Raw genomic sequence first — 24,578 nt, 5'->3', positions numbered from 1 at the left:
ACTTTTACTCTGTATATACGCGTATGTGATAAATGAATATAAAAAAAACAAGGGAGAACGCTATAGTCGAGTACCTCGACTATCAGATACCCGTTACTCAGCTAAATGGAGATATGCAAGCAGCAAAGCGAGATTAAAATGCGCCACCTACCGGCGGTATACAGATTTAAGCGTTATGGGCGTTAGAGTGGGCGTGGCAAATTTTTTTTTTGATCAATCGATAGGTATTGACGAGACCAATACATTTCAGTTAAAATTTTGTATCTAGCATGAAAATTGTGGGCGTCACAGGGTTTTGCGGTTTGTGGGCGTTAAAGTGGGCGTGGCAAACTTTTTTTTGGGTCAATCGATAGGTATTGATGAGAACATTACATTTCAGATAAAATTTTCTATCTAGCATCAAAACTGTAGGAGCCACAGTTTTGGGCGGTTTGTGGGCGTTAGAGTGGGCGTGGAAGTCTACTGAAACAAACTTGCGCTGTGTAGGAAGCTCAGGAATCTGCACGCCAAATCTCAATAGCCTAGCTCCCATAGTTTCCGAGATCTCAGCGTTCATCCGGACAGACGGACAGACGGACAGACGGACATGGCTAGATCGACTCGGCTAGTGATCCTGATCAAGAATATATATACTTTATGGGGTCGGAAACGCTTCCTTCTGCCTGTTACATACTTTCCGACGAATCTAGTATACCCTTATACTCTACGAGTAACGGGTATAAAAACGTATACACACACGCATGCGTATTCTGGCTTTTGATCTTTATGTCAATCCTTTTTTGCTAAGGGAGCTACTTTGCAATTTTTTTCTTGGTTCTTATATATAGCTAGTATAGATAATTTAGCGGTAAGGTGAATGCCGTGAATCTATTTGCTTAAACATTTATATTTATTTACTAAAATATAGGAATGCAAATTCAATTTCGGAATACCAAAATTTGTTTGTAATTATACCAGTTACTCGTAGAGTAAAAGGGTATACTAGATTCGTCGGAAAGTATGTAACAGGCAGAAGGAAGTGTTTTCGGCCCCATAAAGTATATATATTCTTGATCAGGATCACTAGCCGAGTCGGTCTAGCCATGTCCGTCTGTCCGCCTGTCTGTCTGTCCGGATGAACGCGGAGATCTCGGAAACTATAAGAGCTAAGCTATTGAGAATTGGCATGCAGATTCCGAAGCTTCTTACGCAGCGCAAGTTTATTTCAGCAATGTGCCACGCCCACTCTAACGCCCACAAGCCGCTCAAAACTATGGCTTCTACGGTTTTGATGCTAAAATAAAAAATTGAACTGAAATGTGTTGTTTTCATCAAAACTTATCGAATGATCCAAAAAAAAATTTGCCACGCCCACTCTAACGCCCATAACGCTTAAATCTGTATACCGCCGGTAGGTGGCGCATTTTAATCTCGCTTTGCTGCTTGCATATCTCCATTTAGCTGAGTAACGGGTATCTGATAGTCGAGGTACTCGACTATAGCGTTCTCCCTTGTTTGAAATTAGTTTTGCCCTTTGAAGGAAATGTGTTAAAAATGTTGAAAATTTGCAAATGGAATATGGCATTTTTAGGAAAAGGATATCAGAGGGTATTATAAAATATTTGTGTTTAAACGAATCCCATTTCCTCTGTCAGCTGCAAAGGCATACATGTATATACACACACAAATGAATACATATATTCACACAAGTGAGCGCATATCTTGTTTTTCATATTCTTATTTTCATTAGTTTTCCACCTGGATTAGGTTTCTTCGCAAAATTTTTGTTGATTTGTTCACAAAAATGCCATTTAAATAGGACATGTGTTATTTTGTTAGTATGCGGTCTCACTTAACGGCATGCCTATTTCCATATGCCAGATATCAAGACAGCAAGGGGCGGTGGTCATGACGTCACTATGAACATAGAGAATGGGGAGAAAAATAACAACGTTCCTATAGCAGCTATATGATATAGTCTTCCGATTTTGATAAAATTTAATTCGAAATTCAAAACGAATTAACAAATGTTATTTCCAAGCTTAGCAGGTTATATGTTAAAAAAAATCAAAGATATAATTTTTAAAAAAATTTTTTCCGATTATTCTTATGGGAGCTTTAAGATAGAGTTGTCCGATCCACCTGGTTCCGACTTATATACTACCTGCAAGAGAAGTAAGACTTTTGGGAAAGTTTCAGCCCGATAGCTTTAAAACTGAGAGACTAGATGGCGTAGAAACAGACGGACATGGCTAGATCGATTCGTCTAGTGATGCTGATCAAGAATATATATACTTTATGGGGTCGGAAACGTCTCCTTCACTGCGTTGCAAACATCTGACTGAAATCATAATACCCTCTGCAAGAGTAGAAAAACATCAGAGATATACTTTTTAAAGGTTTTTTTTCCGATTTTTCCTATGGGAGCTATAAGATATAGTTGTCCGATCCGGCTGGTTCTTACTTATATACTACCTGCAAAAGAAAGAAGACTTTTGGGAAAGTTTCAGCCCGCTAGCTTTAAAAGTGAGATACTAGTTCGCGTAGAAACAGGCGGACAGGCGGACATGGCTAGATCGACTCGTCTAGTGATGCTGATGAAGAATATTTACGATTTTTTACTTTATTGGGTCGGAAACGTCTCATTCACTGCGTTGCACACTTCTGACTGAAATCATAATATCCTCTGCAAGGGTATAAAAACTATAGAAAACTTGCGCTGTGCAGGAAGCCCAAGAATCTACATGCCAAATCCTTTTACTCTGCGAGTAACGGGTATAACAAGAAAAAACGCTATAGCTGAGAGCCTCGACCATCAGATGCCCGTTATTAAACTAAAGGGAGCAAATGGGAGACGGAGATATGCAAGCAGCAAAGAGATTGTAAAGCGCCACCTACCCCCGATTCCAATAATTAAAGTTTGTGTGTGGATTGTGGGCGTTAGAGAGGGCGTGGCAAAATATTTTTAGGTCAATCGATAGGTGTTGAAAAGAACAGTATAAGGAACAAGATGAGGAATCTAAATCTGAAATCAGGCGGATAGATGGACAGACGGACGTGGCTAGATCGACTCAGCTAGTGATGCTGATCAAGAATATATACACTTTATGGAGTCGAAGACGATTCTTTCTACTCGTTACTTACAATATACCATTTTACTCTTCTAGTCACGGGTATATATACAAAATTAAAAAAAAAAGGTTCTGCCCTTTACAGGGATCGGTCCCGCACTTAAATCGCTAATTAACGCTTTAACCAGCACGACAATGGAGCGACTTGAAAGCAATGTGCAGAAAAACCTCTGTGCGTGAGACAGATTTAAGCAGTATGGGCTTTAGAGTTAGCGTGCCACACTATTTTTTGACTATGCGTTTTTGTATATCTTAGAGCCTCGCTATGGTGGCCCATTGACTCTAAAATCGTATAAAAAGCGCGACCTATTCTTTCTACCTATTACATACTTTCCGAGGAATCCAGTAGGTAGTTAGGTTAGGGCGGCTGTCGGACTATAGTCCGACACACTTAGACCTCAATGGGTCCGTTGTGATACCGCATGATCTCGTTTCTTCCTTCTCTAGGATCCCATTTCTAGTAGTTTCAGCCTGGGCTAAGCTAATCAGCACGTCTTCCACCCGGAAGATTTAATAAAGGCACTTATGCTTTTGAGATTAATCTCCGATATTTCGGTAAGATCGTCGATGAAGGGGCTTCCTAAGTGTTTCAGTGTTTTTTTGTTGTTTATCACAGGCCATGTCTGGTGAGAGATGCGACACTGTGGTGCGTTTTGCCAATGGGTGTTGGCTAGTGTGTTGAAGTGGTTTTTTATGTTTAGCTTGCAAGTAGCCATGGGCATACCGACATTTTCCTCTCCTGGTAGGAGAGGCTTGGTGGTGCCCTGCCTGGCTAATTAGGCTGATAGTGAACTGATTTGCCATCTCGTGGAGAGATCTGCGACAGTCTGCTATTGTCCAGTATACCATATTACTCTACGAGTAATGGATATAAATTGAACAAGGTCTTTCCCCGTTTTCTATTGCCGACATCGGTATGACAAAAAAGGCATGTTCAGGCGCTCTCTATGTTGATCCATACTCTTGGTAGTAGAAAAAGAAAGTGGCTCAGTAAAGGGGTTTTCCGAGATAAAAATCAGATGATATTCTGTAAATATTTATCTTGAGAGACCTTAACAGCATACAAAGTGCATATGGAAACCAATACCTCAGGAGAACTTTTTATATGGAAAATCAAAAGCTGGTTTATTTTATACATTACTTATTGATCATTCATCGCCCCCCTCAAACGGCACGCGTATGACTTGGCTAAAAAAGCACAGGCATCTAGGACCTTAAACTAACGCTAATTCGGTCAAAAATGTGTTTACTTTTTAGGGTTATAAAAAAATCTATAAATTCCATCTCTCGACGTACAATGGTGGTTAGTATCTTAAACATTCGGGAAAAGACTTCTCTAAATGTGTGAAAGATATTTTGGGGCTCATATTTTTCTTGTATTTCTTTAAGCCTGTTCAAGACATACATTTTTTGTCAATAGAGGTGAACAGATTACTGAAATGTCCATAAGTTTTCATCGATTAAGGATATGCTGATGCAAATCTGTAGAAGGACATCTGGCAATTTATTGGCATACATCTATATTAACATAATTTAAAGCCCACAGTCCTGCACCTCATAATATAATTTTTTGAAATTTGTGGGTGGTTTTTGAGTATCAGAGTAAGTGTCAATCAATAGGTATTGACGAGAGCCATATATTTCAGTTGGAATTTTTGATCTAGCATTAAAATTTTAGGAGTCTAAATTGTTTGCGCTTTGTTAAAGTTAGAGCGGGTACTGCACTTTTAAATAAAGAAAATTTATGAAATTAAGGAACCTAAGTCCCCACATCATGCTCACTTCTACTCTGGGGTATAGCATTACGTTGATATTTCAAAGCTTCGAATTTTTAACGATTATATCGTAAATCATTTGAATGTACTTTTTCTGTAATATACGTATGAAATTATTTGAATAATGTGGATTAGGCTGCCCGTATTTTGTCTTTTATTATACAATTACAGAGAAGGCATTAGTACAATGCTTTCAGTTACCCGTTAATCAGCTAAATGAAGTGCAAGAAATATGGAGAAAGGTAATAAGCAAATCGACTGTTTCCGAAATTGCACACGCTTGCAACCTAGCCTTTATTTGCTTATGACTTTTTTAAGAAAACTCAGATTTTATGAATTAGATAGTGCCGGCTCAAGTCGCGATACCTGCAGATCCACATTTCTTTACTTACTAACACAAGCCCATAATTCTTTATGTGAGTTCAATATGTTGACTATGCCTTTTTGTATATCTTAGAGCCTCGCTAAAATCGTGTAAAAAGCCCGACCTATCCCCAGGTAAAGTCTGCACTCAAGTGAACCTTATTCCTTCTAAGCCCTCACAGGCAAATAATATTATAAAGATATTAACTTGGGCTTACAAATTATATTGACACAGCTAAGGCTGCGGAGTACGGATTTTATACTATCTTACTGGTCTGGCTGTAGCTTGAGGTCTTCACTGTTGTGCGTGTTGGCCACTGGATACGGCCTGCAATTCGGCAGTTTCTCTACATGCGAACCGTGTGTGTTACCTTCTCCCTCTTTCAAATGGTCGCCGTCCCTGTGATCCGCACGTTCTGCATCTTTGTCCGTTTTGGTCCTGGCGTGACACCTGGCCTTCAGGTAATCGGAATATGTTACCAGGTAGGTCCCAGATGCTTTTTGTTCTCTCCCTTGGTCGTCGTTTTTGGTCACGTTGGCATCGTTGATGAGTGGACTGGGGGCGGAGAGCAGTGCACAATGATTCCAGAAACTGTTTGTTGTGCGCAGGTGCAGTAGCTGATGTGGACGTTTCGTGTTGGACACCCTGCGACTACGTTTCTATGTTCGAACTCCAGGATCTTATTGTGGGTACACCGATATTTTCTTACATACGAGTTTGGGATTAGGGAATTTAATAAGAAAGTTGTTCGTACCCAAAGGTGCTCAACATGGCCACACCCAACAAATCAAGCAGCAGCCAAGTTGGGAACAGTACCAGGCGTTCAGTAGCACCCACTGCATATGAGAATTGCTGATCAGCATATTATATGTCTCACTAACTCACCGTCTCACCAACTCAACGGCACACTGACCCGCCAATGCAGTCAGCACATTTTGCAGTGTCACCCAACTACGCAAAGCCAACTACGCAAACTGCTACCATAATCATAATTCCCTGATCTACTTTAGAATATAGCTTACTTCACTAATAATTACACTAAGCTTCCGTGTTCCAAGTAGTATATAAACATGTTCCAAATGAAGAATAAAACAGTTATCCACACACCTCTTAACTCCGCGGTTCTACTTCCTACATCTGGGAATAGGGCTCGTAATACACTATCTCAACTAGCAGCTAACCACGTTAGCTCACCCTCAGAGCAGCTCCAGCATCGCTTGTGGCCCATTGCCGCGACGCGATCGTCCTGCCAGCAAAGCGTCCCCGTGCCAGCGACAATTGCTCATTACCCCCTTGTCACGCGGTGTGACCCGGAAGTGTCTACTTCGGTTAGGCACAATCATTGGTGACCCCGACGTGATCCTTTAACAACAAAGGATCACACTCAAGCAACCCCCTTCCCACTAAAGGAACTTCAGCTTAATCCAGCTTCACAGGAGACGCTTCTTCTTCCAGCGTCACAGGAACTTCAGCTTCATCCAGCTTCACAGGATACGCTTCTTCTTCCAGCGTCACAGGAACCTCAGCTTAATCCAGCTTCACAGGATACGCTTCTTCGTCCAGCGTCACAGGAACTTCAGCTTCATCCAGCTTCACAGGATTCGCTTCTTCTTCCAGCGTCACAGGAACTTCAGCTTCATCCAGCTTCACAGGATACCCAGCTTCATCCAGCTTCACAGAATATTCAGCTTCATCCAGCTTCACAGGATACTCAGCTTCATCCAGTTTCACAAGATTCTTTGTTTCCAAGACACACAATATGTCTACTTCATTCATTGAGGAAACAAGTCACACAAGAATCGATTTACACAATCGATTACTAGACACTCAAAACGAGCTGCAAGGGAAAATCCAACAGCTCATTAAGAATTATGGCAGGGATTCTGCCGACCGACGCCACCGAGACGGCTTTTATTTCGGTGAGCTAAATCAGTTAAACGACCTCTGGCGGCAGTTTTGCGACCTAGATGAAGAAGTCCAGCAAGCGGCACTACCCACTGGAAGTGAGTACTCTTCACGACTAGTAGCATGCCGGCTGGAAGCGGACTCCCGAAGGCCCCCCGACGAACTTCGGCCAACTTCAAGATCACAACAGGAGATCAAGTCAAAGGAGACTCCGCAATTGACAAGGTGGTCCGACAGTTTCAGAGAAGAAGCAACGAATTTTAATCATCATTAACATTAGCTTCTAATGCTCCAACGGTCACCCCAGCCCTACAAAGCCACCTGGATCTCCATTGGGCGTTACTGAGGCAAGCCCACGACGAATTGGATAGCACATCTGGGGCCGCAGCTCTGGCAGAAGCAGAGCTAGCCCAATTCCACACACACAAGTCTAAACTTGGCACTTCCGCCAACTAGCATTCCGGAGTTCAACGGCGAGTATCTAGACTGGCCACGGTTCCATGATCTTTTTGTGGAATTGGTACGTAATAAACCATATTCGGCCAGTCAAAAACTACATATTTTACAGAGCTCGCTTCGTGGTGAAGCGAGGAACGTCTTGACAGACACAGCCTTCTCACATAGTGGCTATGACGACACCTGGTTGCCATTGAAGGCCAGGTACCAGAACGGCAAAATACTAGTATTCGCCGCCATACCAAAAATTATTGACCATAAGCCTATACATGGCTCTTCACGCCAACTCAGGGCCTTACATGACACGATCAAAAATTCAATGAATACTTTAAGAAACCTGGAAATCTGCACAAAGAGCTGGTATCCAATTAGAGGGTTTTTAGTGCGTCGAAAACTAGTTCAGTATTCGTTCGCCGCTCTCGAAGATTCAGCCAACTCACCGACAGAAGTCCCGTTGCTGGAAAGTGTTTTAGCCTTTTTAGGACGACGCTCCGGCATGGATGCTCAATCCATGGGACATACAAACACATTGGTATCACGAAATAACAATTGTAAAATTTGCAACATGGGCTCACACCGGCCGTTATCCTGCAACATGTTTTGAAGAATGGATCCGGACAACCGTCGGCAGGCAATAACGAAGATTGCAGGCTGTGCCAACTGCCTGTCAAACTACCATAAGACAAGCAGTTTCCCATCTTCAATGACCGGTTGTTTTTGCCGTCAACGGAATCGTTCCATGCTGCACAAACATTCAGAATCCACTGCGCCGGTTGTTGCCATTGCTACCGGATATCAACCATTGCAAGCGATGAATGCATCAGGTCCAAATCAGCAAGCCCCAATGATCAACAAGGTGTCTGCGTTGGCCCTCGAACAACAGCCGAATACGTACGTATTACTCGCCACAGCCATTGTGGCAGTACAAGGTCAAACGCAACCCCCAACACGACGGAACATACGATCAACGCAACTTATACGGGACAGCGACCAGGCGCACAGTAGCAGCACAATATAGTGCCGACGCTGCAAGTGTGGAACATTCAGCCAAGACTCAGTGGAACAGCCCAACAAGCAGTATACTGGTGACACTGCCGCGTAGACGAGCAGTCCCGCGGCGTGACCCCAACACACCGTTGATACCCGGTTACACGAGCATTCGTTAACTTACCCCACACAGTCCTATATCGCCTGTGGTCCGGCACCGTGCTACCCGTAGTCACCCCCCTCGTCCCACGGAGTGACCCGAACCTTGTCTAGTTAAATTAGGCAAGAGCATTGGTCCTCGCTGTGGAATGACGATGATTTACTCAGTGCCATTGCCGCGATGCAAAATATTGGGTGCTTAGATGTCACTGATTCTGACTGTTATATGGCGGCTGAGAGTTTTAACGACTTAGGAAAATTAGACTTTCTCCATTTATTTTGAAAAACTGTACAGATGTTCCTTCTAAGCCCCTTAAAATCATCTTTATTACAACCAGCATGGTTTTATGAATGGATGGTCAACGACCACTAACTTGGCTACGTTCAATCTTTTTTGCATCCATTCGTTTATCAGTCATCATCAAGTTGATGTAGTCTACACCAACTTCGACAAAGCATTTGACAAAGTCTCCCATAATGCTTTATTAGCAAAACTGCAAAAATTTGGATTTCATCCATTAATACTAAATTGGTTTAAATCTTATTTAGAAGACCGGTCTTCTCAAACCCGTATGAGGCAACTTCTGGCCTTCCTGAGGAAAGTGCCTTGGGTCCGTTTCTGTTCATCATTTTCATTAATGATATAAGCTATTGCATAAAAAACTCGGAATTCCTGTTGTTTGCGGACGATCGAAAAATTTTTAGGTCTGTGAACTCAATCTCCGATAGTGAACTTCTTCAAAATGAACTACTAATAGTGGGAAATTAGTGTTCTCGTAATAAGTTGCCTCTGAACCTGTCAAAATATTTTTTCGTTCGGTACAGCAAACGATTTATTAATGTCCTTTGCTCGTATTCCATTAGTTACCATAAGAAATAAGTCCCTGGACCTATGAGTTATGTTTTATCCCAAATTTACTTTCATTAAACACATAAATTACATAAATCCAAAGGCATACGCTATCTATGGGTTTGTAAAACGAAATTCTACGCAATTTAAAGATTTCTACAGGAAACGGAGCCTAATTTCATCGTTCATTAGGTCCAGATTGGAATATGCTTCGTTTGTCTGGAGTCCGACTGGGACTACACACATCAATCGGATTGAGCGTGATCAAATAAATACCTACCCCTTTCCAATTTTTCTCTTCCCTTTTATTTGTGACCTGCTGTCCTCCAAAAAAGACTGCCCTGCATTGCTGAGCAACATAAGATTTTCCATGCCTGGTAGGTCTTTAAGGACATTTGAACCTTTTTTCATTCCGGCCTATAAAGAAAGTTATGCATTTATAGAGCCTCTGTGCGCCTTATTTTACTGGAACAAACTTCCATCTCACATGCGGCTGGACCCATGCCCCCCAGAGACTTAATTAAAAAAATCCCTTTACAATTTCCCTTCGACCCTTAGAATTTGCTAAGTAATAGTCAAGTAACCAGTAAAAGTACCAAAGTTGGCGAATAAATAAATAAATAAACAGGCATCATAGCGGGAAGATGTTGGAACTCGGTTTAAATTCAGTCTAGGCTCACCCTAAAAACCCTTGGAGAGACAACGAGAAAGAATTGGCAACTAGAGCACAATTATTTATGCAGGTGCACATTTTTTCAAAACTTAGCTGTACTTTTTATACCTTTGCAGAGGGTATTATGATTTCAGTCAGAAGTTTGCAACGCAGTGAAGGAGACGTTTCCGACCCCATAAAGTATATATATTCTTGATTAGCATCACTAGACGAGTCGATCTAGCCATGTCTGTCTGTTCGTCCGTTTCTACGCAATCTAGTCTCCCAGTTTCAGAGCTATCGGGCTGAAACTTCCCCAAAAGTCTTATTTCTTTTGCAGGTAGTATATAAGTAGGAACCAGACGGATCGGACAACTACGAGTATATCTTATAGCTCCCATAGGAATAATCGAAAAATTAAAAAAAATTAATTCTTTGGTGTTTTTAACATACGCTTGGAAATAACATATTTTAATTAGTTTTGAATTTCGAATTAAATTTGATCAAAATCGGACGACTATATGATATAGCTGCCATAGAAAGATTCACATAGAAAAACAACGACGAATCTATGGCCAGGGGGAGGGGTGCTGTGACTAACCAGACTCATACTGGTAAAGGCAGAAGAAAATGCAATTCGGCAATTCTCGGGTGTCGCGTGGCCAGAACAACGGCCACGGTCGACCTACTGGTAACCATACTCCGGTAGCTGGCAAAGGGCAACAGCCGGCCGTTGACTCCCAAGATAGCAGATATCAGATACCGATCAATACGGCAGCCAAGTAAAATCTCTAGTCTGGTATAAAAGACCTTAGACAAATAGAGAAAGAGAGAGAATCCATTTGGGTGTCTTGCTGACGGAAGCCGGCAGCTCAGAGGGAAGACGACTTTCCTAGGGGGTAGTCGTCCACGGAGTCTTCTGCCATATCCAACAGTCCTTGAGGAGAACACAATTGCAGTTCGAAAGAACCTTATGTGTCGAATAAGCGCCGCCATTGTCGTCAAAGAACGTGGAGAGGATCAGCAATAAGGACTACATCCGACATATTGCGATGTTTGTGGACGCATTATCCGTAATCTCCATGCTCCTAAAATTTGTTCAGGAACCATCCGTTCAGAGGCGTAGCATACGTCGGAAAAAGTAGTGATGCAATATAAATGTGTTAATCGAGCCAACTAAAGCTACAGTGAACTCATGCATAACCAAAGACCACTATCCTCAAATAATACAATTGGATAACAAATGAAAAACAAAAAAAAATCATTGGAAGCATTAAAACATGCATTGAAATATATTTAAACCAACCGAATAAATAGACAAAGTGCGAATCTTGAACAACAATTAGAGGACGAATCTCTCCACCAGCCGTTGAAGAAGTCGCATGCCTCTGGCATAATATATACATATATTTTGTGTTTAAATGAATTGGTATACTTAAGGACAGTACTTTGGGGCACGTATATTTATATATATATCCAATATAATATTTTCCCAAAGGGGGACTTAAAGAGAGGGTAAGATGAGATCTCATCGCCCAGGATTTAAAGAGAGGGTAAGTTTGTCGGAACACGGTTCCTTACATATATAAATATTCGTGCAATATCCTACAGTTTTATAAACTATTATAAACTCTTTCAGCGGCGAGTATCAGCCTTGAAGTTGTATGACAATTGAAGAAATCCATACCGCAAATGACATCCTTATTAATTGAAGGTACTATTACAAACTCTGTTTTGTCTTGTCAACAGAGCTAAATATGATTGACCATACATTTATATTTGTGAAAAGGGACGAATGTCGTTATGCTTGTGCACGAGTGATGAAATAACAACTTTCCTTAGCTCCCGAAAATTCCTGTAATAATTTTGAATGCGCTTGGTGTGCGACTTTTAGCTCTTAAGGCTGCTACAATGTCCCGACTTTCCCATTCGGATAGCAGCTTCTCTAAACGTTTATGACAGGGAGTAAATTTTATAAGATCTATGATAAGTTCGTCTTGGTTAGGTTCTGATAAGATCGGTTCCGAGACTTGCAATGGATATTCGTTTAATAACCTGAAGAATATCCCGAGATTGGTCTTTCGACCTGGAATGACATTTCGGACAATTGAGTTTGTAAGTGTTAATTAACCCACACCCATAACAATAAATGCGAAGTGTCTTTAGACAATCTTTATAATGATGTCCTATTTTGTCACAGTTCCAACATTTTAAATTGTCCATCGAGCGAATGGCACAAACTTCATTTGTGTCCTGGTCGACTTCAAAAGCTTCATCTGTCTGGTTGATGAATTGATTTTCGTTGACCGCAGGTCGAGTATTTACCCTTTGCAAAACTCTTCATGTCTGTGGCATTCGGTTCGTAACGCAGCCAAGGTTGGAGTTGGATCATGCAACAACTAGTGTTTCAATTCCCACCTTAGATTATGTCAAACCTCTGCCGTTATTTCGAAGTCAGACAATGGTCCCCTTAATGCCTCAGCTATTTCTAACATCGAATCTAGGAAGTTATCAAAGGTTTCTGCTTTCGACGTCGTAAAGCTTCTTTGATATCGCGATCATATCGTTGATCTTGATATCTTTCCTTAAGTCAATCACACAAACAGAACCAAGTTGTGAGATCGCGAGACTGATATACACGCTAGTAGAATGTCAATGCCGGAACCGAAGATAATTAGTTTGCAAACTGAAACAACAAATCATAATTTCCGATAATCTTAATCACTCGATAAATAAAATCCTCGATGGGGATGTACACATTAGAACCGCTAAATTTTTTGTTCCAGTTGGAAATAAAATTGAATACTCTCTTTGTTTTAACTACTAAGTGATCGTTAAAATGATCTCGAAAATTTTCGCGAGGTGGATTACCCCTAGACATAAAACCTTGTGATCCTCCACGACTTTGACCAACTTTTAAATTTGCCATGGTGACACTAATTTTATTAGAGGTTGACACTGCGAAGCTCGACATTTGATTTTCTAAGGCCCCTGCTATTATTTAGTACACCCACTCTTCTGAAACGCCGTTGCCAGCTGAGGAACTTGCCATGGAATGGTTGAGGCAACTCGATTATTACGAGCAACCTGTCTAGTCTGAGGACGTGTTCGCGGAACAGTACCTGTACGCGGACTAACCCCAGTTGATGGCACTATAGCGACCAACCGTCAAACCTCACTCGATTCAGGATTCCCGAACTCGCTTCTACTACATGCTCGTCTGCAAAGTGGACAAGTGGCGTTTGTTTCTATAATGAAATTTATGCCTACATGTGGTCTTAATCCATTCTGCTTCTTCATTGACTCGAACATCGAACTATATGTTATAATTATTCCTTTAAATTTGCCTAATGGATGTTTTTTTTTGATAAAATATATGAATGTATATGTGTTGTTGATAGATAATTGACTATTATTACTTTTTAAATCTGACCTACCTCAGAACTCTCACCATTTATTGTAAGCCTATTTATTATTATTTTATTGTTCCTAGCCAAGGAATTAAAATTATTTACTCTCAATTCAATAAGGAACTTTCAATCAAAAAGAATATAAATTAATATTGAAATGAAAAATGATAATGGTGTATCGCATGGTTTTGAAGAGGAACAGACCCCAAACTTGCAAATTCTAAGCAAACTTATTTTAAAAAAAAGAACGTACCAAAAAATAGAAAGGAAGTGAACATCGGCAAGCCGAAATTTATATACCCTTGCAGTTTTAATATTAAATTTAAAAATACCAAAAATTATATTCCCAATAGTATAAGATAATATGTCAAAAAACACCTAAGCTATAATTTGTTTGATATTATTTTTCCACCAATTTTCCGATCCTTCCTATGGCAGCTCTATTATATAGTCGTCCAATTTTGATGAAATTAAATACAAAATTCAGAACTAGTTATAAAGTAGTTTTTCCAAGCGTAGGAGGTTACAAGTTAAAAAACACCGAAGATATAACTTGTTTCATATTATTTTCCCACCAATTTTTCGATCGTTCCTTAAGCAAACCAAAGGCCTGATATCAACTTTTGTGAAATAGAATTTCTTAATTTTTTTACATTCGGCAGAATAACAGCGGTATTTATCCCCAACAGATAAAATTTTCTAAAAAAATCACTTTTACACTTTCACCGCGCTTTTTCCCAAGGAAATTGTTTCTTTTAAGGTCTTGGTATGTAATCCTTTTAGTTTTGCAATATTTTTCGATTGATGTATCACTCGATACAATCGGACGATTACAGAAGGTTTTTATTTCTTCGTGTATATATAGTAGTCGACTTCGCAAACACCCCTGGGGCGTTTCGTCACTACGTGGACTGCCGTCCACAGTGATAGTTCAGTTATAATACTTAAAAATAATAATTCAGAAAGTATTCAAAAAAATGGAACCAAGACAGCTTTAATTTTATTCTTGGCATAATTGATTTTTCATTTGTGGCTGTCAGTTGGGGTCAGCTGAGCCTATCGATATATAATTAGCTACACTTACCAAGACTGGGTCAGCGGGGTAAATATTTGAACATGTTTCCTATATTTACTTTTTTTTTTAATTTGTCGGGTTTATTATTTTTTTTTATTTGTAGGTCCAACAAGCGACCCCAGTAACAGAGTTAAAAAGAAAACAAAAAAATTTTTTTTTGTTTTCGCCTTATTTATTGAATCTTTTCTTAAATGAGACTAACAATAAGCGGATCAAATTAAAAAAAAATATTTATAAGCTAACTAACAGTCATGTAGACTGACTTTAGAATAAATTGACCTGATAATTATTGCCGGGGGTTGTAGATCGTTTCGAAGTAGACGGGTTCTGTTCGAGACCCGTGTTAGATTCCTTAAGCGATTATTTCGGAGCAGTGTAAGTTTCTAATAGGAAGCTGCTTTCTGATTAGATATTTCATTTTTAACCTGCGTATCCGAACATACCGTGGTGCTTCACTGATTGTTCGCAATGTTTTTGAGCCGTAATTCCAAATGGACTTTAGTGGAATTGTAGAGTAGAATCTTGAGCTCTAGACACAGGGGTGATCGAGAATTTATAATACAGTGTAGACTGCTCGCTCTAAGTTTGAGATGTACTTTCTTGCATTCAATGTGTTTCCTCCAAGTTGGACGTCTGTCAAGGTGGACGCCGAGATATGTTACATTGTTGGCTTGGGGGATCTGCGTACTGTTCAAAGTTAGCGGGGGGCACGATTGCCTGTTAAGAATAAACGTTATATGTTTACACTTTTGTTCATTTATTTTAATACGCCAGTCTGATAGCCACTTCTCAACTACCACCAGATAATCCGCTAGTTGAGCTGTTGCTCTATTTGGGCATCTCGAGCGGCTCAGGACTACTTTGTCGTCAGTAAATGCCATTTGTTTGTAGGAATATCTGATGTGTTTTATTAATAAAATCTACTGCACAAATTGTTATTAGTTATTAAGTCCCCTCCTGGAGACATTTTATACCCGTTACTAGTAGAGTAAAAGGGTATACCAGATTCGTCGGAAAGTATGTAACAAGGAGAAGGAAGCGTTTCCGACCCCATAAAGTATATATATTCTTAATCCGGATCACTAGCCGAGTCGATCACGCTCCACCGACGCACGTAGTCAACGGTCAAGAATTAGAAAACCTAGTTTATATTTTCACTGACATCTGCGGTGAGTCCATAAAAAGGGCTTGCCCAAGCAGAAAAGTCAAAAGAAAGCACAAGCCGCCATGGTGGCACACAACCCTGGCGAACCTTCAAAGCGAGTGGCCGAATTTCTGCAGTTGCACAGAATCTACTGCGAAGGGATCCAGACTCAAAAGAATTTTAGCAAAATCTCCAGCAACCACTGGCTTCATAAAAACCAATGCTGACAGCTGGACGAAAAACAGTCAGGAATCCCTTGAACTCCTGTTAGACACCCATTTCATTCCCCAAGCAGTGGAGGACCTCTACATAAAGGAAACCCTTGACGACCAGAGCATAGCCAAAATCTCAAACCATGACCGCATGAAGTGGGTCATTATCTCTTTTAAGCCATTCAAGTCCCCCGGCCCGGACGGGCTCTTCCCGGCCCAAATACAACGGACACTAGATACATCCCTCCCCTGGCTGACAGCCATCTTCAACGAATGCATAGCACTAAACCACATTCCATCAAGGTGGCTGGACGCTAAAGTAATTTGTATACCGGCCAACTCTCCCTCACCGACCCAACACCGCCCGAAAAGTCTCTCTTCCTTCTTGTTGAAGACCTTGGAAAGGCTAATTGACATACATATCAGGCTAACTACCAACCCAAGCCATCTCTCCGACGCACAACATGCGTACCGTAAAGGCAGATCAACAGATACCGCTCTCCACTCTCTAGTATCTTGTATAGAGAGAGGTTTCCGCAATAAGGAATACTCTCTGGAAGCATACTACAGGGTAAATTTCCTCAAGATCTATGCAATCTGATGGAGATAGCTCTATCCACCCTCTCTAGGTGGACAGCGGGTTGTGGACTGGGAGTTCACCCAGAAAAGGCCGAACTACAATAGTTCTATTCACAAGGAAGTATAGGATACCAAATCTAACTCTCCCAAAACTACACCAAACGCGCCTAACCCTCAGCAACCAAGCAAAGTACTTAGGTGTTATCCTTGTCAAAAAGCTCCACTGGACAGACAACATCTTAGACCGCACTCGTAAAGCGACCATAGCACTCTTCGCTTGTAAGAAAGCTATAGAGGTTTTTCCCCCGTAATAGTTAACTGGCTATACACTGCAATAGTCAGGTCCATTCTTCTCTATGAAAACATCGTGTGCTGCCCTTCCCTAGAAAAGAATTGTTACCTTGTAATTTTCGCTCCGCACCGCCGCCACTGAAACACTAAACACAATGCATTGCATAGAAAATTTTTTTCAAATCCAAAATTGGCTTCTGAAATTACAGGGCTTAATGAAAACTTAATCCATCGTTGTGCCACTATATTCCAAGCTATCGCCTCGGGGTACAAAATAAATTTGGACAAATTTAATGAATATGCCATCGATACTGCTAAGGAATTGATAAAAGAGTATCCATGGTACTATTTGCCAGCTACAGTCCACAAGGTGTTAGTTCATGGATTTTCTGTAATTGAGCATGCACTCGTGTCAATCGGAGAGCTTTCGGAAGAAGCTGCCGAGTCTAATAATAAGGAATTAAAAAAATGTAGATTGTATCACAGCCGAAAAATGTCACGGATTGAAACAAACACAGACATATTGAACACACTCATTTTACGGTCGGACCCATTTATAACTGGGCAAAGAAAACATGGAAAGAAGGACAAATCAACGTTACTTGAACTTACTTGAACTTCAACTTACTTGAAGGAACATTATAAATCTTTGTTATAATTATATTAATTCGTTAATAGCTTTGAAAATATCAGTATAATAAATTGGCTTACAATATGATTGTTTAATTTATAATTTTTTGATATGATATTATTTTAGTAGGTGTATAGCTTGAGAATTAGACGGGGGAAGATATTTAAATTTATGAAATATAAACAAAATAGTTGATTTTTCCTATGGCAGCAAATGAAAAACTACACCAACCTTATAGTCTGGAAGTTTAGACAACATACCTCTAAAAATAAGAAAAAATTTGCTAATAAATACTAATTTTCTATTTAAGGGGGTCTTCTCATTCAAAACCCGTTTTTTGGACCCTTTTTAAAAAAATTCTTATTTGAAAACGCAAAAAATAATTGAAAACTTTTTTATTTATTGTATTACAAAAGGTTCAAAGTAAATAAAAAAAAAATTGCCTCGATACGAGGGCTGTTCAAAAAGTAATGAGACTTCAAAGTTGGTGGTGGAAAAAAAAGGTGTCGTCACGGCGGCGATCGTTCCTATAGCAGCTATATTATATAGACGTACGATATGGCCATTTCTTATAACATACATATATTTATAATGTTTTTTTTTAATTTTGGAGAAAATTTTGTAACAATATAACAACTAAAAGTAATTATGGCCGCAGCTCCATACAAGCCGAACCACTGTGCAATGCTCGACCTTCATCCCCTGGACCTACTTCCCAAAAGCTGGGCGTCTGCAACAGCGCTTTAGCTCCGCGAAGGAGCGGCATGGACAACAGGCTCAACAAGTCACTCCAGTATCCTATCAAATCAGATATCCATACCACATATTGCAGACTACATTCCACCCATAGTCATCTTCGAAAAAAGATACAAGATTCCATACCTACCCGTACACCAATTCGAAAACGCCTTAAACATATACATAGACGGCTCCAAGCTTAACTCCCAAACAGGTCAGGGAGTTTTTTCTTCCGAACTGGACATAAAAGTCTCATTCCGTCTACAAGACCTCTGTAGTGTTTTCCAAGCGGAAGTCATGGCAATCCAGGAAGCCATGTTTCACCTGGATACATCAGAACATCACGACACAGACATTTTCATCTTTTCGGACAGCCTGAGGGCTGGGCCATCGACTCCTACACAACAAACTCAACAACTATCCCTGAATGCCGCAAATCTCTGAACGAGATGGCCACTCATCTGAAAATCAACCTTATCTGGGTGCCTGGACACCGTAAAATTGAGGACATCTGATAACAGACGAGCTAGCAAGACAAAGGACAACCGCCGACATCCTTCGCGATGAGGACACTCTGGGTATGCCCATGGCTACCTCCAAGCTCCACCTCAGTACTGTACACCCTCTCCAATAACCGACAACAACCTGCCACAATTCCAGACTTACTTGGCCAAATTACAACCCGAAAAGAACCAAAACTCTCATAAACGCCCTCACGGCCCATTGTCTTCTAGGGACTCACGCGCGCAAGCTGCAAGCAGATAGACGAAGAGGAGAGCATTAAACACCTCCTATGCTTCTGCCCAGCACATAACCTCAAGCGCTTTCAAACCCTAGGGAGCTACTCACTTTCGAGCTTTGCGGCCATTCAGGGCGTAAGCATTCCCAAACTCCTATGTTTCCTAAAAAGGACAAACTGTTTCGTGAAAACCAATAACCCATGACGTAGGGAAAAGGATCTGCAATGAGATTATGTGGTATCACAAGACGCCCAGTATGGCCTAAGTGGGGAATTAGTAATCTAATCTCCAACCACACCTAGCTAACCTACCTAACCTAGACTATTTAAAGTTATTTGTATTTACCTTTTTGTGGGTGTTTTTTCCGGAACTCGTGCAAAACACGTCCGTTCTTTCCGGCAATTGGCTCCAATTTTTTGAAACAAAACAAACTGATTTCTGTTCAGCGAAGAACAACTGAGAAGAACAGCTGAGAACAAAAATAAACCTGTTTCGCTCTGATAATTTTCCCAATTTGTCTGGAAATATATGGTGTTTGTCAAACAGATTGAAAGTGTCGACAGTTACTTACGAGCTCTCAATACAAAAGTCCCGAAAACCGTTAAATCAGTTTAAGGAACAACTGTTATTAAGTCACTCCAAGTTTTGACAGGACAATGACACTGCGTAAAATTTTGAACCTATATTAAGAGAATATCTTTCCCCTTACATAACGGTAGGAGTTCCTTATATTTTAAAAGACTTTTGTCATACACCATTAAAAAAAATTTTTCTAACAATTTCATATTAATAAAATATTTTTAAAAGCCGTAGAAAACTCAAAAGACAGAGAAATAATAAAATGTTTACTTAATTATTTTGCTTTTCTACGAAAATGATAAAAAAAATCAGTAGAATGTAAATTTGGACAAACTTATTTAAAAGATAAAAGAATATATAATATTCAAAAATTTTCCCAAGCCAACGTATTTATGACCGATATCGAACCGAGCATTACCTCGGCCCAAATCTTTTGCACAAAGGTGAGGCTTACCCTTACACTGCGTAGATCCGATACACAGTACATCAAATGGACATGTTGAAAGAACACACTCGACATTAACAGAACCAGCTCGCTGCATAAGAGAACCATTTTATCTAACTGACTATTTCGAAATCGTAACAAGAAAGAAATCTGACTTCGGAAAGCCGAAGTTTCTATACCCTTGTAGGTCGTTACCGTGGGAGCATTGTATGTACAAAGTTTTCCGGTTTTAGGAAAACTAAAAACTAATAAAGATATTGTTCCATTTTAATTAACTACCGTAAATAAAAGATATATAACTGTCTTTTTATTATTTTGTCATTGTCCTGTAGCAGCTATATAATAAAGTTGTCCGATCCGGCTTGTTCCTGTCATACTAATAAGACTTTTAAAAGGTTTCAACCCGATGGCATTTAAACTGAGAGACTAGTTTGCGTAGAAAGGAACAGACGGACAGATAGACGGACATAGCTAGATCGACTCGTCTAGTGATGCTGATCAAGAATATATAATTTAATCCGGTCGGAAACTTCTCCTGAACTGCGTTGCAAACTTCTGATGGAAATCATTATACACTCTGCAAGGGTATAATAAGAGCAGCTCAAGAATATAATCAGAGCATTAATTCCACACCGAATCAAACAACTTTTGATATCCTTTATAATAAAATATAGCATGGCAACATTCCTAATGTCTTGAAAAAACACAGCAAAAAATGGGAGAGGAATGGAGATAATCTTGATTGAATTTGTTAATTTTTGGTTATTATTTGGCTATAAATCTATAATGAATGTTCCGATTTCAACAGTTTTTGGCCTGTAATTAGATATTGATAGCAAAAACAAAATCTCATTTAAAGTTTTACAAAAAATTGAATGTGGGCGCTATTCGGGTTTAATTGTTATGGAAGCAGGAAGCCCAAGAATCTTCATACCAAATCCCAACATTCAAGCTCTTATATTTTCCGAGATCTTAGAATTCATACAAACAGACGGACGGACAGAGGAATGCAGGTGGGAGCTGACAAAAATTATAGCGCTTCCTCAAAGACGGAAGTACTTTCAGCCATTTACATTTAGTATTTTCTAGCTATTCCTCCGTAAACTAGAGGGCTTTTCAAAAAGTGAAAGTTTTTTAGCTCAAACTGCTCAAACAAAAAAATTACACCAGCTTACAAAAAAATCGACGAAATACGCCACGAAGGCGACCTTGGTTTTTCGGTAAGGTACATCTCCATGATTTAGAAAAAGGCGCTTAAATTTTTTTGTATGGTACCAATTATTTTTTAAAGTGTAATAAACGTTTTTGGCACTTTTTTATTTTCTAACTCGAGTTCTGATAAACCATCACTGAAAATTTAAAATAATGTTTAACACCCGCTGCTCCCGAATACTGAACTTGGATACCTGTAAAAAAACTATTTAGCGACGTATTGTCGTGATCTATGGCTCATATTCTTCGTTAAGGTTCAGCCTTCAAGATAAAAGCATAAAAGTAATTTCGGTTTTTCGGCGTGTATTTTTAAAGAAGTCATTTATGCCACAGTTATTGAATTTTTTCCAACTTTTTCAACTTTGACGAAGTGTAGCTTCTAAACTAATAAATGGACTTCAATGCTGTGTATAAGAAAGTTAAAGGGTATTCTTTTACCTGTAAAATGAGTCTTTGATTCGGTTTATCAGAACTCGAGTTCGAAAATAAAAAAGTGCAAACACTTTTCTTACACTTTAAAAAACTGCTTAACTGTTCAATGGATGGCCCGAATTGGATGGTACTGTTCGACGCGTATTTTACTAATTAATTTTTCGCGCATTTTTCCGGTACTATTCGTCACCCTTATTGTTAGTCGGGTGACTAGAGGATGAAATATCCTAAGTTTTTATCATTTTTCTTTTGGTATTTGTATTTTTCTGTATAATATTTCAGTCACAAGGGTGTTAAAACATCGGATTGCTGAAGTAAAATTTAGTTTTTTTTTACACCGGCGTTATGTGTCATGGGCTTCCGCCAGAACAAATTTGGTCACTGATTACTGATCTATTATGGATCAAAAAATTTGTCCCAAATACGTTTTTAATTTAAAAATTTTCTTACTTGACGGCTTTATTGCAGTAGTTATATTTTGTTTAGTTTGGTAATTAAGTTTAGGATGAGGTTCTAAAGTGCTTAGAATATTGTCGATACTAAATAATCCAAATTTACCCGTTTTGGTAATTTTGTTATTATTGTCATTTCTATCACTTGCATTTATAGGACTAGATTTAATGTTAAAAAAACGTGTATTAAAGTTTTCTTCGAGCTCCCGATTCATCTCTCTTTTACGTAAGACTACAACTGGAGTTTAAATGTTGTCTCTAAAAATACATATGCCTTATGGCCATATGACACGTGTTTATATTGCGATTTAGTAATTTGACTCATTTTAAAAGTTATTGAAACCTAAGCGTTTAGGTTTTGATTTAATATATAGTATACATTTTTTTATTTTAACCCCTTTTCTCTAGGTTACCATGTCATTTTCAAATAAATCCAATTAGTCAGTCGAAATTTAAGCAAGTGTCATATGGCCCTTTAATGGATTAAGATGTTAAATACTTGAGCTCCGCCCAGATTTCACACATCGTTATTTCAGTTTTATAAAATGTACTAATGAGAATCACCATCAGCACTAACCAGACAACAGCCAATCAATGTGGTTGCTTGTATTCTTTACGTATACACACAAATGAAACACAGACGGAAACAAATATTACGATAAATAATGTTTCTCTGTATTGGCCAAAAGTCAATAGCGTCGTGGCTTAACCAGCCACAATTTTAATAACGTTTTTCAATTTAAAAGGTGTTAAATAGTTAAACTAATTAATTGGCTACCAAAATAAAATCAATAAAATACTTTTAAGTCGGTGGCAAATTCCTTCAATATTTATCTCTCAGGTTCACGAATATGTTATTATACCCGTTACTCGTAGAGTAAAACGGTATACTAGATTTGTCGGAAAGTATGTAACAGGCAGATGGAAACGCATCCGACCCCATAAAGTATATATATTCTCGATCAGGATCACAAGCCGATTCGATCTAGCCATGTCCGTCTGTCCGTATTAACGCTGAGTTCTCGGAAACCATAAAAGCTAGGCTATTGGGATTTGGCATGCAGATTCCTGAGCTTATTGCGCAGCGCAAGTTTGTTTTAGCAGTGTGCCACGCGCACTCTAACGCCAAGAAACCGCCCAAAACTGTGGTTCCTACAGTTTTGATGCTAGAATAAAAGTTGAAACTGAAACTGAAATGTATTGTTCTCATCCATACCTACCGATTGACCCAAACACTAATTTGCCACGCCCTCTGTAACGCCCACAAACTTAAAAAAAAACGTAAATCTCAGAAACTATCGAAAATAGAGAATTGGCATTTTAAATTTAGATTCCGTAGCCTTGTACGCAGCGCAAGTTTGTTACACGAATATGCCACTCCCACTCTAACGCCCACAAGGCGTCTAATCCAGTGGCGCCCACAATTTCCATGCTAGAAAACAATTTTAACTGAAATGTATTAGTCTCGTCAATACCTATCGATTGACCGAAAAATTATAACTCTAATTCGTCATTTTTTAGATACCATCTAGATGGTATTATGATTTCAAGCAGAAGTTGCCATCGCAATGATAAAGAAGTTTCCGAACTTTGATGAGTACATCTAGCCATGACCGTCCCTATTCCCATTGATCTGTCCGTTTCTACGCAAACTTGTCTCCCAATATCCTAAATCCTAAATTTATATATTCTTGTAGCTTAAACCATATCATGCAAATGCAATTATACGTAGGTTACTGAAACTGCATACTTGGAAGATTTGTATTTGTATTGTAAGCCGAATGTTCCTATAACAGCTATATGATATAGTCGTCCGCCTCTTACATAATAATTCAAAACAAGGAAGAACGCTATAGTCGAGTACCTCGACTATCAGATACCCGTTACTCAAAGGGAAATGGAGATATGCAAGCAGCAAAGCGAGATTAAAATGCGCCACCTACCGGCGGTAGACAGATTTAAGCGTTATGGGCGTTAGAGTGGGCGTGGAAAATTTATTTTTGGATCAATCGATAGGTATTGACGACACCAATACATTTCAGTTAAAATTTCTTATCTAGCATGCAAATTGTGGGCGTCACAGGTTTTCGCGGTTTGTGGGCGTTTTAGTGGGCGTGGCAAACTTTTTTTTAGGTCAATCGATAGGTATTGTTAAGAACAATACATTTCAGTTAAAATTTTCTATCTAGCATCAAAACTGTAGGAGTTACAGTTTTGGGCGGTTTGTGGGCGTTAGAGTGGGCGTGGCAGTCTACTGAAACAAACTTGCGCTGCGTAAGAAGCTCAGGAATCTGTACGCCAAATCTCAATAGCCTAGCTCTCATAGTTTCCGAGATCTCAGCGTTCATCCGGACAGACAGACGGACAGACGGACAGACGG

The 24,578-nt window shown here is 39.5% G+C and overlaps 1 long non-coding RNA gene across 1 annotated transcript in view; it reads right to left on the bottom strand.

Annotated features, from left to right (window-relative positions):
* Positions 1–22,442, bottom strand: part of LOC139353065 (uncharacterized) — a 108,152-nt gene extending 85,710 nt beyond the window's left edge. The window contains exon 1 of the long non-coding RNA XR_011604195.1: positions 22,197–22,442. This is a non-coding gene — a long non-coding RNA (uncharacterized lncRNA). The remainder of the gene's footprint in view (positions 1–22,196) is intronic.
* Between the last annotated feature and the right edge of the window lie 2,136 nt (positions 22,443–24,578).

This window comes from Drosophila suzukii, chromosome 3 (assembly GCF_043229965.1).
Source record: "Drosophila suzukii chromosome 3, CBGP_Dsuzu_IsoJpt1.0, whole genome shotgun sequence".
NCBI classification, from domain to species: Eukaryota; Metazoa; Arthropoda; class Insecta; order Diptera; family Drosophilidae; genus Drosophila; species Drosophila suzukii.
The sequence above is the reverse complement of the archived record's forward strand: the minus strand, read 5'-3'. Positions and strand labels throughout refer to the sequence as shown.